Here is a 6440-nt window from a genome sequence, read left to right as displayed (position 1 = left end):
TGTTTCCGATACGATTTAATTTTAAATTAAATTATTTTACTTTTCATTTGAATATTTACTTTCAGAGCCAACTAGTTCGCATGACGGCGTTTAATTCTTTGAAATAGTAGTTGTAGTCCAAGTGTTTTAGGACTTCAACACATTACCATTGTTTCACGGGTTACCTAAGTGGTCTGAAAATAAAAATACCGAGGCGCAAGCACTGTTAGGGCAACCATTGTTGTGTTGTTCTGTAACATTGAATAGGGTTTTGGTTATTGTAGCACTAGAAGCTAAATGGCTAAATCGTATATCCTCCTAAGGCCCAAGGTCCTACCTATATTACTTATTCAGCTCTTGGCTGGAGCAAAAAGCTTTGGAAACTTAGCAAAAGACAACTCCAAATCATAACGGGGGTGTTTACTGGCCATTACGGCGTCAAAGGAATTCTGGCCAAGATGGGACACTCTGACAACACCGATTGTCGTATGAGTGGCGAAGAGGAAGAGACAGTGAAACACTTAATGTGTGAATGTCACGCTCTCGCCAGACAAAGAATGAAGGACTTTGGAGCAGGATACCTGGAACCAAAGAACTTTAAAACGCTACCCATGAGCTCCATCATCCGACACATGGATATGGTGGGAAAAGCTCTTGAGTAACTGACGGATCTTCTCTAGGGGGTAACTGCACAAAAGATCCCTATGGGTCGAAGTGTATCCGCAGGGGCCCCCGAAAATAATAAGATAAGATAATAAGATAACTTATTCAGTTCGATGAAATTTAAATCATATTCAATTGGAACAGTCGCATTTGTTTGGTTTCGTCAATTTTCAAACAAAACCAAAATCAACTCTATTCGCTGCACTAAAGGTTCAAATTTCAGTGGCAAATTCTGGATTTTTCTTTTGTATGGCTGGGCCTTAGGAGGATACAATACCGGGGCTATGTGAAAACGGCGTAAACCTCATAGAATAACATGACTGTTTGCCCGTTAAATGAAAAGCTACTTTAATTTTTTTTGTGTTATGTTAGATATTTAAGTGCAGCCAAACAAATGAAATCATATTTAAAATTAGTCTCAAATCATATTTTCTAATGGGTATTTAACTTAACATCTATTTTTGTATAGTATTGTAAGTCTAATCTCATGAAAAATTTAATATAAATTGATTTTGTGTAACTTTATCGTTTCTAAATGCAACGCTGATCTAACGTCACAAGACGACACTTGTTACTGTAATCAGTCTTTAGCACTCGAAATTTCATGGATTAACCATCCACTCTTGACTTAATATCTCTCTCCATTCAATCAAATTTTGAACTCTAACTATTCACTTATAAAGTTCAGTTTGCTCGCTCAACTCCCGCGCAAGCGGGGGCGCCGGGCCGAAGGTGGCTGGGTCATGACCTCAAGGAGTCGGCTCCTGAAATACACTAGACATGGAACAACGCCAAATCCACTACAGAGCACGTAATATTAACACTTTGAAAAGAATACAGGCTTAACCGCCTTTAATTATCTTAGAGTCTATTCATCTTTTTCTAATAAGTGTTATTTTAAGATACTGGTAAGAAAAATGTCATATGCGTCTTCAGGATAGATAATAACATATTGCTGTTTTGTTTTGACGACGCACTATAGACTTTCGCGCCAATTTGGTTGTCGTAAGTAATAGTTATTTTAGGGATTCGTAACAATGACATGTAGTGTAGGCGGTCACTATATACATATGTAACTAGGAACTTGACGAAATTATACACTACGAAAAAACTATAGGTTTTCCTGTTTTGTTACTTTACATCAAATTTACTAATTATGAAAACGATTTGATGTGTTAGGGCAGGGACATGCAGGGGAGATTTTTCTGCCCACATGAAAATATCTTTTTCATGCAATATTTTTCACCGGAAGCGTGTAAACAACTAAAGCCTTACTTAGTCTTAATGGCTAAATAAGCCGCCTTTAAACTAAAGATTTCACGGTACCTACACTAAAATGCTCTACATCAAAGGGGTAATTTTTTTAAATCTTTCACCTCTAAATTATGAAGTTAGGTGAAGAATTGCTAATAAATGTAAAATTATTTTTGTACCGTTCTAATTTCGTCTGTTTCAATAGTAGAGTTTCAATAGGTACCTTCTAATTTAGATCTATAATAAATTATATGTATTTTACGTAATTTTATAATTTATGTACCATTAACCTTTTGTACGGAGACTGGAATCAACTATAAAATAAACATTATATTCCATTAAAAAAAAAATGTAGGTACCTACTATGTCCCAGGGATTTAGTCTCCTGTATCTTCTAAAGCAAATGCCGTACCTACACTTGTTCTATCATGCGTGTATTATTAAGACTTCTTCGTATGATCGTATTTAGTTCGTTCAGTATGGTGCGGCCGCAGGGCGACAGGTCACGACCTCGCGCGACGGAATTAGCCCAAAAGCAGGTGCCTGCCAACTGCCGAGCTCGTGGCTATAGTCATTCGTCATGCTAGTTGTATATTTGGGTTATTTTATCACTACCTCATATTTTGTTTAAAATATGAGGAATTTTCACAATCAAACACTCTTCAGGTGACAAATCATCATGGTTTTATGTTTTATGCTAAAACTAGTAGCTCGCCCCGAACTGAGAACTCGCGGTTCGCCAAAAAGATCAATTGAATGCAGCGCTACTTAGTCTTAGAGATGGGCATTTGGTAATCATTTTGGATTCCAAAAAGGTCATCATTTTCGAAATCGCGGCCCCCTAAAACCTATAAAACGACATCCAGGACGACTTTTATGAAGTGCATGGCCGCCATCATGGATTCCAAAATTTTCATAATTTAAAAAAAAATCTTCATATAAAAAATAGTATTTCATACAATCGCGATACAATAGAGAGTTCTTCAGTCGAGCACCTTGTTCAGGCAACGAAGCTTGCTGAGTTGCCCAAGTAGGCACGAGACTGAAAAGCTTGACTACATCACTATTGTATACAATACTTTTTCTACAAGTCAACAAAAATAATACTTTAAAGTCTTTAAACTAGTAGAATCATACAAACAAACCAAACCAAAAATATACAGCTAATATAAAAGTACCTATATAGCCGTGATACCTTCATACTGGTACGCGCCCCGGCCGCCGCGCCCCGCGCCCCACGGCGGGTTGGTCAACGACACCTTCTCGTAACCCACGAGGCCCTGGTACTTGCTCCTTGCTAAATTCAATTTTTAAACAGTTTATGTCTTGAATTTAGCCACCGTAGCCTATGGCGTAGCGTAACGCTAAGCGGTTTTCGTAGTCTATGGATGTTTATATATTAAGGGTGTCACATGCGCGTTTCTGACTTATGAAGCAATTGTTCCTACAATACAACCTAAAATAATAAATGTGTAAACCGAGCACTTTCATTTGATACCAAACTCGACCATACTTTCTTGCAATTAAAATGACCAGAATAGCAAGACCCCTCACAAATAGCTTTTTAGCATTTTCAGCTCTTCTAGCTCAATAACCTCTTGTTCGAGCCAGCTCAAAATTTAATGACTAAAATATAATGCCTTCAACTATACGTTCACCAAATTTCATTTAAATTAGAACATTTTTACTTAAGTTATCGAGTATCAAACTATTCTCTGATAGTTCAGCTTAAAAACATCGAAATGCGGGGACGTGCCCCTAGCCAGCCGTGTGTTCAAAGTCGAATGTAAGAACTTCACTTCGCTTCGCTCGCTCGTTCGATAATACTTTGCTATAAAACGATGTAGAAACTATTGAATTGAAAAGCAACACTGTCCACTGTACTAACAAAATACCTACAATTTTACGCCGGGCAAAATATAGGTAAACAATCACCAATCGAGATATAACACGTAGGTATTTAGGTATATATGTTCTATAAATATCTAATCAAGTTTACATATAACTTTTTTTTATGCTAATCAAGTTATGCATTGACAGTACCTACGTATCGAAATGCGTCGCTACGAATGGAGCCCAATACAACGAATAGGTGATAGAATAAAACTGTTTCGCCTATATACGTTAGTCAGACACTCGTTTCGGCCTGATCTAATTCTATAAATCGTACCTCAAGCATTTAACTAAAAAATAAGTCATATACCAACTACAGAAAAAGAACCAGGCGGCTTAGCACGGTCGCGTTTTTATTCCTTGTCACCATGCCTGTCACGTTCTAACAAGTATGTAAGTGCGAAAGGGACGTGCATAGTGATAGTCGATAAAAATGGAACCGTGCTGAACCCACAGGCCCTCCAGACCGGATTCACTAGTCATTGGCTATAAACTTATCACGATCTGAAAAATGAAATCTTCACCGATGATGACGCAAACCCCACAATAAATCTTTATGTGCACTTTTCGCGCGTTTTCCTTTGTCCGACGCTATCCTGCTTTCCAAACGAAAAGTGCAGTAACATTGTTCTAGTTACAGGTAACCTACTGCCTTCTTCCATTGCCCTTACACTATCTCTGTTATCGCCTTATCAGAAGTCACGATGCCGTGACCGGTCGTGTGTCTGACAGCGGATAAGCATTCGTTCAGCGAATAACGAAAATTAATAATGTCTTATTTAATGTATCGGACTTCTATTCGAGATGGAAGACAGCAACATTTCGTACATTTTCAACCGGATATTAGTTATTAAGGCGCCCACTGATTACCAGTTCGCCGGACGATATCGGCCTGTCAGTTGTTCGGAACTGCCAAAATTTCGTTCAAATTTTGCGTTTAACAGTGGGCCCCTTGACAGCTCCGAACAACTGAAAGGCCGATACCGTCCGGCAGACTGTTAATCAGGGGGCCCCTTGACAGCTCCGAACAACTGACAGGCCGATATCGTCCGGCGAACTGGTAATCAGTGGGCCCCTTTATAGTATGGGTCAGTGATTAGAAAAATATACCCTATGCAATATGGTCGGTTTTAAAAATATAATACAGTGCGGCGATTCTGAAGTCATTTCGAACTGTTCAACTGGTGACACGGCTTAACTCAACAACTTTAATTACCCTGTTATTTTAACATTTCCCCGTGTTTGTATGATGATGTAGGTCTTTCGTTTGTCAACCTGTCAAATAACTTGCTGTGACGAGGCACTTAACATTGCAGTTTAGTGCAAAATAACTAATGAATACAACTAATGAACTGGCTGTCAAACAACATATTCATTTGCAAAACGTATTTATAGTCTTATGATTAACCTCTTAGTTTCAGAGTTTATTATTAAACAATGAAAAACAGGAAAACACGGAGTTGAAATTTGATGTGATAATTAACAATATTTTAGCGAGACAGACGATACCAAGATAAGTAGTTAGCCTGATTTAAGGTGGTTCGATTTCCATACAAAAAACTATTGCCTTATATTAAGTAATTACGCACTATTACTACATAAATATGTGCGCATCTATCTACTTTCAAATGTTTATTTGCGCTAAATTGATAGTAAAACTTTGTTTTATACAGAAATCACGCAAAAAAACGTTTTATTCTTTGTTTTTTGTATGGAGAGCGAACCACCTAGTATTAGGTAGTTCGTTGTAGGAGGACTTTTAAAATGGGTGCATTTTAAATAAAGATTAAAAGGGTCCATTTTTAACAAGCATTTATTAGGTCGACCTGTATGTAACTATGTAATGAAATCTAAGGTAACTAATTTAACCATCTTCCAAGGATCGTAGCGTCATGAAACTTGGCAGCTGTATATAGTTCTGATGACAATACAATAAATATGGTACTGTTGAACTGATCTGATGATGGAGACAGGAGGTGGCCATATATAGGAACTCTGTGATGAAACAACGCAACCTAATTGTGTTAGGGGTTTTTAGAATTGTCTCGATGAGTATTAGTTATTTGTCTTAAGAAAAGTACAGTCAGCGATAAAAGCTTGTGCCAAAAATGAAATTTTTGCCAAAAACTTATTAACAAATGTTATATGTAAAATTTTCAGGATAAGGCTAGTGAACTATACCTCATCTTCTATGAGTGCTTAATTAAATGTCATCTGTCATGTGTGTGTTACCTATCGTTTTCCTCGACGCTTCAAATTTTTGAAGCTGGTTACCAAAGCCTATGGCAGCAAGATGATTTCAACATTGTAGGTATACATATTCAATTAAAAACCCAGCACTTTCTGTTAGTCGATATCGTAATATAATTGACTGCTGGGCCCGTCCTACAGTTCAGCGGTGACATCGTTTCACTCTAGTGCCACAGAAGGTTAAGAGCCCGTTATCGGCTCTTATCAGACGGCTACGTACCCAGGTGCCGCCCCATTTGCTCGTTTGACCTGACACCTCAGTTATCAGTTGCTTGCTGTGATAACAACGCGCTGTCACGGTGTACCTGTTGATTTTTAACCCTTTTACCTATTCTTTTTTTATTTTAAATTTAATAAAAAGTGCTTCGCGCCAGTTGGTAAGGATTTAAATTGCATCATAA

This window comes from Cydia splendana, chromosome 13 (assembly GCF_910591565.1).
Source record: "Cydia splendana chromosome 13, ilCydSple1.2, whole genome shotgun sequence".
In the NCBI taxonomy this organism is placed as follows: domain Eukaryota; kingdom Metazoa; phylum Arthropoda; class Insecta; order Lepidoptera; family Tortricidae; genus Cydia; species Cydia splendana.
This window is presented reverse-complemented; position numbering follows the sequence as displayed.